The sequence below is a fragment of the Apteryx rowi genome, unplaced genomic scaffold (assembly GCF_003343035.1).
Source record: "Apteryx rowi isolate R43461 unplaced genomic scaffold, aptRow1 scaffold_771, whole genome shotgun sequence".
NCBI lineage: Eukaryota > Metazoa > Chordata > Aves > Apterygiformes > Apterygidae > Apteryx > Apteryx rowi.
In genome coordinates, this window is record NW_020451062.1 from 37,564 (window position 1) to 50,083 (window position 12,520).

The 12,520-nt window shown below is 40.4% G+C and overlaps 1 long non-coding RNA gene across 3 annotated transcripts in view; it reads right to left on the reverse strand.

Moving 5' to 3' along the window:
• Positions 1-12,520, reverse strand: part of LOC112976849 — a 41,254-nt gene that overhangs the window by 5,671 nt on the left and 23,063 nt on the right. Inside the window, exon 2 of one of the 3 annotated variants that reach the window (XR_003257191.1) lies at positions 4,123-4,228. The exons of the other annotated variants lie outside the window; for them this stretch is intronic. This is a non-coding gene — a long non-coding RNA (uncharacterized LOC112976849). The remainder of the gene's footprint in view (positions 1-4,122; positions 4,229-12,520) is intronic. 3 annotated transcript variants of the gene reach the window in all.

Here is a 12,520-nt window from a genome sequence, read left to right on the forward strand (position 1 = left end):
GCCCTCTTCTGGAGAAGGAGGCTTAAAGAAGAAACAGCAAGACATAAAAAAAACAAAACAAACAAAAAAACCTCTGGAGACAATGTGAGAACCTGGAGTATTTAAAAGGTGAAGAGCTGTCAGTGGAACAGTCCGTCAGTGATTTTAAAGACAAACACAACAGTGTGGTCAAATAACAATTCAGGCCCAGCTTTGAATCCTGGAGATGTTTTCTATCTGTGGATCATAGGGTGGGGGACCGGGATTCTTGCTCTGAATACTTGCTCAGTATTTCTAGAGGGCCAAAAGTCAACCACTGGACTGAAGCTTTAAGCAAACCAAGGACCACTGTGTGTGGATCTGAAGCTTTTCGAGGAACCTCTTACAGAGGGAGTTAGCCATCCCCACACACAAACTCTGCTGGGACATGGATAAACCACAGCTCATATCCAAACAGAAAGATTACCAATATCATGTTGAGAAGCCAACACAGCATGTGTCCTTTGTTTGCTCAAGCTAGTGCGTGCCATCGGTGCACACATCAGTGCCTGTTAGTGCATAGTCACTAAAGTCATTGCAGTGACTTTTAATACGATGCAGGAATGACACTATAGGAGAATGCTACTTTCACAACAGACAGCCTTGTATGAGTATACTGAGAAGCAGGCCCGTCCATGGGGAAAACAGAAGAACTGTGTACACCATATTAATCCAGCTGGACACCTTGTACTTTCTGTTGTTTAAGCGAACACCACCTTGAAATCAAGAAAATAGCTTTCTATGGTGTTTTATTGCTCAACCAGAAGCTCTAGACTCACTTCTCAGCAATGCTTCATAGCACGTGTTATAAGAAAAGTCAGAGCAGGTCTCTAAAGATTCATTCCTTTCCTGCCTTCTTTCATCCCCACCAAAGACCCCAGAGATATCCCAGTTTCTGTCTTTTCTGTGAGAATCTCTTCCTTTTCCTCATGCTTAGGCATGCTGGAGGCTGTCACTCCTCAGATTCATCCCTTCTCAGTTCTTCTCATGTCCGGCAGTGCTCTCTCTTCCAAGCATGGAAATGAAGAGAGGGCTGTGGGTAATTATTATTAGACATGATCTTTCAGCAGCTTTGCTCAAAGAAATTGGGAAACTCAGAATGTCCTATCCTCTCCAGCCGAAGGGGGAGAGGAGACAAATCTTCTATGTATGGATGCCAATTCAAAGGTCACTGAAAAACAAAAAAACCTCATTTACTTCCATGGGTTTTGGATGAGGCCCACAGAGCTTTATTTTTAGGTGTGAAAGGACTTATTGCTGGCTGCTTAAAATAGACCATGACTAACTAGCTAACTCCTCTGGACAACACTCCTCCTTCCCCTTTATTGAACTTTGATAATAAAAGGTCCCTTTTTTAAAATTTTGTCCAGCACACGCTCATTTTCCCCAATACATACTAAATACTTTGTTTGAAATGGTTTTCTGGAGTAACAACTCATTCCCTTCTGTGAAGAAAAAGGTTCCAGTTTGCTTTTCTGGGGCCTTCCTTTGTACAACTGAGCATCTGAGCCTTCTGCATTTGTCCTGTCCTCTGCCCATGTGATGGGGACATGTGAGCAAACAATCACAGCCATCTATACCAGCTGTGATGTACTCTGCACACCATAAAGGCCAAAAAAATTGCTGTCTTTCTCAAATTGTCATCACTGCCATCAGTATCCTTGGACTTCTGTTGTTTTGGACTAGATCACAAGCACCAGCCAATAGCAGCCCTAATGAGTTAGGGCTTGATTTCTTTCCATTAACTGTTTAAGGAATTTTTTGTGTTCAAACAACACAGACAATGAGTGTTATCAAAATGTATCTTCCCAGTTACAAAAACACACTTTTCCAGTCAAGTAAATATGTGTAAATAAGGTGCCACTGTGGGAAGTCACCTGAGATTTTAAATGTAATCCATATTCTGCCTACTATGGCTATCTTGCCAAATGGAAATTAGACACCCTGGGACAATTTTTGAAAACAATGACCATGAGCCTGCAGAGCAACTAAATAACATTAGACAGGATTTAAAGATTTGCCATAATTATAGTGGACAATAAATATCTGAACAGAGTGGCAGATTTCTGTGGGACAGGAAGTGCTCACATTGTTAGCTGTCCGTACGTATATATCCCATTATTCCCCAATCAGTCAAATCTCTTATGTGCACTGAGAATTTCTGATAATGTTAAATATTCTAGTGCAATTAAAACCTCACCAAAAATGGAAAGCACAGTTTATTCAATGTAGTTAATTCCTATCCAGTGAAAAGAGATAAACCACATTTTATAAAACACTTAATATCATTTATAATTACACAAGGTACCAGGGTCTTATGACTGGAAAAAGATGATGGACTTCAAGCATCCTCCCACTTAACTGTGTTGTTTGGATTGTTAGCAGAGACAAGGAGTTAGTTTTCATGCTACTCAATGTCTGTGGATCGGTCTAATTTTCAACAGTAGCTATCATTCCCAAATAAAACTTCCCTTCTCAAAATGCCAAGCTGAAGTCAGCTCCCTGCTGCTCCTCCAGCACTCCACAATTTAAAAATGTGTATTTTATCTGCTGTATGCATTCTTTCAGCCTGTATCCCAAATGCTTCCAACAGTCTGAGAAAACAATGTGCAAGCTAAATCAAAGATAATCCAAAAACAGTTTCATAATGAAGTCTCTTAAAATATTTTACACCAGAGTTGAGACAGAAACATCCCCTTGCAAATAAAATATCATTTCCTCTGCTTATTAAAAAAGTTCTGAGCACTAACGAACATTTCCTAGAGTTTCAATTCATATTTTACTCATCATACAAGGATCAGAGACATAGTTATTAATGAATGTTTCTTAACATCGTTCATGAATCACAGCATGAAGAAAACTGAGATTAATGAGTCTGCTATGAAGGAGTTAAGACATCTGGATATTACATGAAAAAAAGAAATTTGTTCTGATTAAATGAGGACATCTGGTCAGTTTCCTGTTGGAACTGATTATTCTAATTTTAATAACAATAAAAGCAATCCAATATATCTAGTGGGCACAGATACTCTAAACATTCAAACACTGGGTGTCGAAGACTGGATGTAACCTCAAAGGGAGACTGGTAACAAAAACCACTGTGCAATGCTAGGGAACAAGTCAAGACCTCAGCAATCTCCTGCCTGAAGTCACAGCTTGTGGCTACCATCTGTACAGAAAGCAAAGCTCCTCTACAGGAAAGTTGCTGCTTTGCCTCTTCCCCTACTACCTCCCCTCCCTTCTCAACACAACTTCATGCTGAGCAAAGATTCAGGAGAACTGGAAAGGCATTAGTAATACATTTGCCTATCCATGTCACATCACCTGGGGCCTGAGCCAGTGAGGCCAATAGGGAAAAGCCTTTCAAACATTACAAGAGTTTAATTTTTAATTATGTTTATGAATTGTTTATGAATTTTAACTATGCTTATGATTTTTTAATTATTTACTTAGAGGAAAATTGTGATCTACCTACTTACATGTGTACTACACTTAATACACTGGGAACCTGACAAAGTCTCAGTACTGGAGGATAATTAGGCACAGGGGGAAGTCATTGTAAGGAAATGTGTACCTTTCTTAAATGCAATAGGCCCATGATACAGGCCCTGGAGCCCAGGCTATAGTGTTTTGCAAATCACCTCCACAAATCCAGCACATATTCCCCAAGCAGCTGGAGAAAACAGCAAGTGAATAGGAACTGATACTGTAACTGTAAAATTTCATTTCACTAGCACTTTATTACTTGTTCATGGCATAGAAGTGACTTCTTCCTTCCTGGTTCCTGTGGGAAATCCTCTGGATACATTTTTTTTTCTGAGCTTTAAGGGGAGGACTAGGAACTTTGTCTATAAATAGATTCCACTGTAATTATATTTTTTATCATTTCTGTCAGCTCTCCTTAGAACCAAGGGAGCATAAGAGATGACTGACTGTAACTGCACTCCATTTGCATTGTTAATTATTATCAGGTGGTTTAAATCCACAGAAAAAGAAATAATTTAAAAACATAAAAAAATACAAACATGAAAGCTAGTCAAGTGGAAGAATTATTCCCTCTAGCACACAGACACGACAACCAGGGACAGAATGAACTGGAACCACCTCTGATTGCCTGTGGGTGCCCTGCCATTTCTAAGAGCAAAAACAGGATTCATAACACCAACATCTGACTTCCAAGACTCAAGGCAGCACAGATTCCTGCTGGCAGCTGCAAAAAAAGAATAAAAAAAAAAAAAAATTAGCCAAAGCATAAGAAAAAGCAAAGGAGAATATCAAGGACACTGAAATATTCCTGATATTTGGGATAGATACTACTTATTTATGAATAAGGGGGTTCTGAATTATTGCAGAACTGCAGAGATGTCACCACTGACCAGCAATGATTTTCTCCAGAACTACCCAAACAGAACTGAGAGGTGCTGCTAGGTTCAACAAGAAAACCATCAGCAGATGCAGTGAACATATGGAAAAGGCTCTTAATAGCCTCTTTCACCTGTAGTCTTTGTCAGCTCCAGCTAAATGTCTTCTGAAAACAAACAAAAACAAGCCCCTTCCTTGAGCCATGCTTTTATTTCAGGCCGTAGGAAACAAGAGCCACACTGTTTTAGTTAGCACTGACACTAGGTCTTCTCCACTCAGAAGCACTCAAATTCACAGCAGTGTGAAGTCACCAATACCGAGATTGCAAAAAAGAGAAGAGAATGAAAACCCAAAAATCTGCAAACAACCACACAGATAAATGAGCACAGCAAAGCAGCACAGCAGAACTTTGTTCAGTTTCATGGTCCAGGGATCACTTGTCCATTTATGGAGATTTGGAACTCTTCACCCTACCCCAAATCCCAATGTCCTACTCAGGGATCTATTTAGACCCTAAGGAAGACAAGGATGGGGGGTTTTTTTTGGCTTGTCAGATTTATTTCTTTGAGGACTGCTGCATCATGCAGCTATCTGGGTACCAGGCACTGTATCAGCTCTGTTCTCCAATCTCTCTAAAGACTGACATGGTAAAGTCAGCTTTGTCCTTCCACTGCCTCTCACTGCTGCTCTTCTTGAATGTCACTGGGAAAACAGTGTTCTTTGCTACTGACAAGCTAATTACACGTCCCTACAGAAATCCATGATATCAATTCCATCAACCCTTACTGCATGCAGTCTGCTCTTCATCACTGCTGGGCCCATTTGCGTCACCCACAGGAGAGGATCTCCAGGTGACAAATGAGAATAGGGTGCCTTTGAACAACAGCTATCTCAGGTGGTAATGTACTTCAGGCTCTAAGACTGTGAGAGAGATCTTTTCTCATTATGCCTGAATTGTTACCAAGCTGGTTGATATTTAAGGATCACCTCCTCCAAGCTCAAGAAAGGTCCATAAAAATGAGCATGAAGTTGAGAAAAAGTGGCAGGAGAACTGCATAGAGGAACAAGGAGCTCCTGGCAAAGCTCAAACATAGAAAGGAAGTGTGCAAGAGGTGGAAGCAGGGGCAGGTGACCCAGGAGGAATATAGAGACATGGTCTGAGCATGCAGGGATGGGACTACGAAGGCCAAAGCCCCTCTGGAGCTTAATCTGGCAAAGGATGTCAAGAAAGCAAATGTCACGCCTATCTTCAAAAAAGGACAAGAAGGAAGACCCAAGGAACTACAGGCCAGTCAGTGTCACCTCGATCCGTGAGAAGGTAATGGAGCAACTAATCCTGGATACCATTTCCAGACATGTGAAGGATGAGAAGATCAGAAGTAGTCGGTATGGATTTACGAAGGCACAGCTGTGCTTAACCAATCTGATAGCCTTCTATGCTGGAATGACTGCCTGGGTAGATGAGGCGAGAGCAGTGGATGTTGTCAACCTTGACTTCAGGAAGGCTTTCCACACTGTCTCCTGTAACATCCTCATAGGTAAGCTCAGGAAGTGTGGGTTAGATGAGTGGCCGGTGAGGTGGCTTGAGAACTGGATGAATGGCAGAGCTCGGAGGGTTGTGATCAGTGGTACAGAGTCCAATTGGAGGCCTGTAGCTAGCGATGTCCGCCAGGGGTCAATACTGGGTCCAGTCTTGTTCAACTTCTTCAACAATGACCTGGATGAAGGCACAGAGTGCACCCTCAGCAAGTTTGCTGATGAGACAAAACTGGGAGGAGTGGCTGATACCCCAGAAGGCCATGCTGCCATTCAGAGAGACCTCAACAGGCTGGAGAGTTGGGCAGAGAGGAACCTCGTGAAGTTCAACAAAGGCAAGTGCAGGGTCCTGCACCTGGGGAGGAATAACCCCCTGCACCAGTGCAGGTTAGGGGTTGACCTGCTGGAAAGCAGCTCTGCAGTGAAGCCCCTGTGAGTGCTGGTGGACACCAAGTTGACCATGAGGCAGCAATGTGCCCTTGTGGCCAAGAAGGCCAATGGTCTCCTTGGGTGCATTAGGAAGAGTGTTGCCAGCAGGTGGAGGGAGGTGATCCCTGAGGGTCTACTCAGCCCTGCTGAGGCCACACCTGGTGTACTGGATCCCATTCTGGCATCTGCTGTGCTTCCAACCTCAACCATCCTGTGATTCTGTGAAGCTGAAATAGTCCCCTCCCCATTCTGTAGGTGATCTATATACCACACCAGAGTATATATTTCATGAAATTCCCATGTTCTTCAGAAATACAGTAGTAATAATCCATATCACTGTTGCAGCTGAAACAAGCATATAACAAAAAAAAAAAAAAAGAGGCAAGATTATAGCTAAACAGCTTAGAATCCATGTCACTGAGTCTGGCAGAGCCCACATCTTCTCTGGAGAAGGGCAGCAAGTTCCCCTCTATGTCTTTCAGGTCTCTGACCTCCATTCTTTTTTTGCATTAAAGGGGCTTATTCCATCAACAGCAGAGAAAAGGGCCAAACAGGAAATATGAGTCAGGCCCACACATGTTTAAAGGTTAGATTCAGTGGAACACCATGGAGAGGATAGATCAAATTAGGCTGGATTGGCCCACTTAACTATATATTCCTTAGACTAGGGGGAAAAAAAAAAAGCCTAGTAGGAATTAGATATACACCTGATCCCTAGAATAGCATTTTGACTACTTACCATCCAAACAAAGGTACGTAAAACTGCTGTAGAGTTGATAGCCCATCAAGTAGATAGGCTAACAGAAAGGGAGAAGTCTATTTGGGAGAAAGCTATTCATTCCGCAATTTTAATGACATCCTTGAGACATAACCACATTTTAAAGATCAAGAAAAGTCTAATTAAAGACCAATATCGGTGCAACAAGCATGCATCATCAGAAAGGTCACATGCAAACTGTGAAACAGAGCATAGGCAGAAATGTCCAAAGAAGTGGTGACATATTCCTTTAAATCTAATGGAATAGTGCTGTGCCACATGAACTTGTCATCAAGGATCTGGGTGCCATTTAGGTGTTAGTCTGTGCTGCTAACGAGCCCCAAATATCACCTGGGCCGTTTAGTTTAGAGATGGACCTGAGCTAGAGTGGCCAGATTTCATTCAGCTCTAAACTGTACAAATCTAGACCATGTTGTTGCCAGCCCCTGAAGCACAGATATGGTCAGTTTTCTCATATTCTTCTGTCTCTGTTGGGCTCTATTAAGTGCAACACGCTTGTCTAAACTATTGCAAAAAATGCTACCTAGAATTGTGTATAGAAGTCCACAAAGCAGTTTAGCCTTGTCCAACTCCTTGATCAGACAAGCTAACCCACTGTCATGGGTGAGACAGAGTAAATGACAACTTGTAGTAAATTTGGATACTGGTGTTTATTTAAGAACCCAAGATTAGAGCTTTTACCCTACTTGATTATTTCACACACTTAGTCATTCACTTGCTCCACTGCCACCCAGCATTGCATTCCTTAGGTCTTGAGTTCCCTTCCCAGCAGGGAGACCCAGAAGGGTCGGAAGAACATTGTGTCAGTTCCTGCCCTGCAGCTGCTCAGAGTTAACAGTTCCCTGGGCTTATTGGTCAAGAACTCTCCACATCCTCCAGCATTCATGTCCATGCAGCTCTCTGATCTTCAAGATCTTCCCTCACTTCCAGGATCTTTCTTCTAGGCAGGATGTTCACTTTCTTCTTTCTGGGTCCCCTTCTTCCTTTCCAAGACCCCTTTTGGGGGGGGAGGGGACACCCTTCTTTTCCACATCACCTCTTCTTTCTGGAACCCCAAGCCCGCAGTTTTCCCAATCTATATCTATATGCAGAAGCACAACTTGTGATCAGCATCCTAAATTGGTAGTCCTGTCTTATGTCTCTTTATTAACTGGAAGATTCAGGAATTCCCACTTTTGTTTGGTCCAGGTGTTTTCAAAATTTACAAACAGCCCATACCAGTTGCAGCTGTCAAGTGACAGGCTTTTGCTTGAGAGTTCAAAATTTCAGTTTCAGACATTCACTTTCACACATCCATACCCAATTATCTGCTACCTGTTAGAGCTAACAGCTTAAGCTATTTTTTTGCCTGTTTCACCCATACAGTGCACCATAGTTCTCTATACCACATTCTGGGTCTTCCTCCATTTCATGATCTTCATTCAAGCCCAGTGATTTAAACTTATTGGCCATTTCTCTTCCTTCAAACAGCTGAGACTTAATAGCAAAAAAAAAAAAAAAAAAGCAAGCAGAATCACTCTTGCTCTCAAACATTCACATTGGCAGAACTTCAGTTAAGATATTTTGTGCTGTTGGAAAAAATGAACAGTTAAATATGTGTTATTTTTACAAAAATGGATGTAAAAGAAATAACAGTAATCTCACCTCACCTGTGTCTGAAAAAGTCTAAGATTTAATAGCAGCATTTTCTGTTCCAGAGAGAGCAATACTTTCCCAGTATTCAAGAATCCTTGGAAGGTCAGTGGCACCAAGGCAAGATAATGAAAATAACCACAGTGGAAGACAAACAGAGCTCTGTAACTGGCAAACCTCTCCTTCGGACAATGCTGTAATACCACATCACTCCTTATCTCCCAAATACAGTACAGATACACGTTATATTAAACACACACACACACACACACACACAAAGACAATCCAGCTTGATATTCTTTAGTACTTAGCCAACATTGCGTTTGCATTTACACAGACCTCTCCTTTCAAATAAAAAATGTTTAATTTCCAGGCAAAATTTCCTAAGGTGAATCTGGTCTATTTGAAACATTTCTCTGTTTTTGCCTCCTACCAACCTTCCCACTTGTGTCCACTAGGGAATCTTTTAAATTTGTTTTTCCTGGAGAATTTTGAAGGCAGATAATCTTAAATCATGTCCTCTGGCAAGTTACTTGGGGACATTACTCATAAGATGGCCTTCTCTCAGATGATCTAATACAAATGTATATCTATTGATGGGAAGTACGAGTGTTTGCACATAGAAATACCAAGCTGAATTGGAATCTTTTTTATTATTATTATTATTATTATTATTATTATTATTATTATTACTTCAGAGAGTAATGTTTGATCATTCCTCCAGTGATAGAACTTGCATGAAGCAGCTTCTGATTTTCTGTATCGGGGTTAGAGGACTACTACAATGATATGGAGACAGAGCTGGGTGATTTTATATTTCATATCCTTCCCAGGACCCTTAGAGATCCTGGTGGAACTCCAATATACCAGATACTTTGTAACTAAGTAAGAGAAGAGTCAAACAGCTCCAGGAGTGTTCTGAATATACAACAGGAGACTATAGATGTAGAAGAAACATGGGGAGTGGAAAGGAAGTTTGAAGAGATAAGACAGAAAGATATTCCTAAAGAACAAGGAATTAAACCAAAAGTGACTGTGAGAAACAGACAAGACTGAAAATCTTGCTGAATCTGATTTGCTGGAGTGATCTGAATGATGAATTGCCAAGTCCTGTCAATGTACTTAAAAATATGCTCCTGCATTTCATTCACATTCCTCCTACCCTTTCATAAATGAGCAGAGACACAGAAGGTATGGCACAACCATCTAAGTAATGCAGACAAGCTGATTCTCAGATGAAAACAAGACAAATGGGCACCAGTGTAACTGATACACCCAGAAGATGTCTAATGTGAATGAACTTGGCACTGACATTGCAAAAAGGCACAGTATATACCTGAAAAAGATTCTCTTTCTTCTTATACAGAGCACAAGATGCCTCCTGATGCCTTCACCTCCTATCCCCCTGCACAATACAGGTTAGGGCAGCAGAGCTAGTAAAAATTAAAAATGGTGCCATTTTGTGGAAAATGTCATTTCATCAAAATATCTTACAGAAAGGTGGAATCCTTTCACGTGACACTTTAGTTCAGGTTTCTTAGGCTGAAAATGGAAAGAGAATAACCAATCGCCTGCCAAAGACCTCAGACAATAGTCTCATTGTGAGGACAATATCCTGGTACAAGAGAAACTCAGATCAGGTTTCTGCTCCAAATGAGGCAAAATAAAGACTTGATCCAGAGTTTTCAGTATACGAACTTGCAACTAGAATGCAAATATCCAGACCAATAGACTCAGGTGTCCATGGCTCCAGCTGGTAAATGGTTTCCTATCTTACTAACAATTTTAATATGGTCATATAGTTTTCCTAACCTGAACCAGGATAAACCCCAAAAATTTCAAGAAGGGTGGGAGATCTTTGTGGGAGATTAAGTATTCCATTTCTTTCTTTCTTTTTTTTTTAAGGAGTTAAAGTCTAAACTTGTGAGGGGAAGGAATGGTATGCAGAGTGGTTTTAAACATGGAAAAAACAAAAAAATTGAGCTCGAACTTGTCAAGTTAAAGTACTGACAATCTTGAAACTTTTTTCCCCTAAATATATTTGAATCTGAGGATTTTGAGAAACTAAAAATTTTTGTAAATAGTTTAAGCTTGGATAAACCAGCATTTTTCAGGAATAATAATAAAGATACAGATCACCAAATGTTCTCTAAAGTTTAAAGTTGCCACATCCAACGTGATAGAAATACCAAGGGCTTATATTTATGAATTCCAATGATAGGTGCAAAAGAAATATTTCAGAAGAGAGAGGAATTCAGAAAGAAGCCAAAAATTCCATATTTATTTGTCAAAAATAAGGAGAATGTTGTTATTCATCTTGCATCTTGCACAACTTCCTCTCTGCTTGGAACTCAACTTTGAAAGCTGCTTTTATACTGATTTTGCTAAGTAGAAGATGTCCAAAGATGAGTTTTCTATATTACATTCAGTCAGAAAATCACTTTAATGTGAAATTAATGGCCACTCAGCTTTCATCATAAGAGCTTCTCTCCTGCTGTGGTATCCTGGGAACTGCCACACCTGGGGAAAAAAAGAAAAAAAAAAAAATCCCTCCCTACTGAAGATGCCAAGCTACCCATGCAGAGTTTGGAGCACTTAGGAGGTCTAGTCACTTTTGTATAATGTGATTTATTCCATATTGATAAATATGGTCAAATAAGAATTTGACTTTTTTGTTGTTGTTGTCTAAAGTCTCAGTCAAATGAAAAGACAAGCTTGACAAAAGTACCGGAGTGTGCCATTTTGCTTAACAGCCTGTGACAAGTATCTGAATTCCAGTCAAAGTTGCAGCAATTTCATATGCTGTCAAGAAGTACAACTTCTAACAGAGTGTGCTGTAGATTTTTTAAGAAAAGATAATTTGAGCCAATTCTTGTAACATCTGCTAAAGTCCCTCTTAATCATACTGTGCTAGCTCTAGGAGAGGGTGAGCTTTCCCAAGCAATCTCCCATAGAGGCTACTAACAGTTTCTAAATTCTGTGCTGTTTCCAGGTTTTAAAAATGCTTTGTTCTGTAAGAATCATTTTGACACCTTTAAATCATTAACCATTGCAAAACTTTCTTGTTTCTGTAGCCAGCAAAGACAAGAATGAAAAGATGCACCTAATACTGTAATGAAAATAAGCTGACAATGCCATATCTCATCTCACTCAGTGATACATCAGCACAGAACTCTGTATATCTGACTTACAAAGTATGCAGTGGAAAACTGACCTGTTCAATATTCATCTATTTCACAGTTTTATAAAATACCCTTAACTAAAGAGTCTGCAAATCAAAGACAGGCATGGAGATGAAAGTTGTGGAATGGGGAGTGCAAGCAGTATTATTGAGAAAATCCAAGGATAGAAGTGAAAAAGTTTGCAGGAAAAAGTATTCTCCTCTGATACACTGACTAGTATATCTGACCAGCTGATACAGTTTAGCTCCAGGTCTATCAGTGGGTATAAATAAAAGCTACAGTCTCCTTGAATTGTAAGTCACTGCATTCAGGGCGCAGTTCTACACTGGCTCAACCACAAGAGACACTCCTGAATTCCCCCTGCTCCCAGTCACTCCTTCCCATCCACTCAAACAGCTTGATTCAAATGTTTGTGCGTCTATGCTCTATGTTGGCTCTATGAAACACAAACACAATTCAGAAAAAGAAACCTCTATTTTTTGACTCCTCAAGGGGTTTCTTTGAATTTGTCATATCCAGTTTAAAAAGTCAATGTGCAAACAACTGAACTGAAACAGAAAAAGAGGCAAAACCTCTTAGAAAA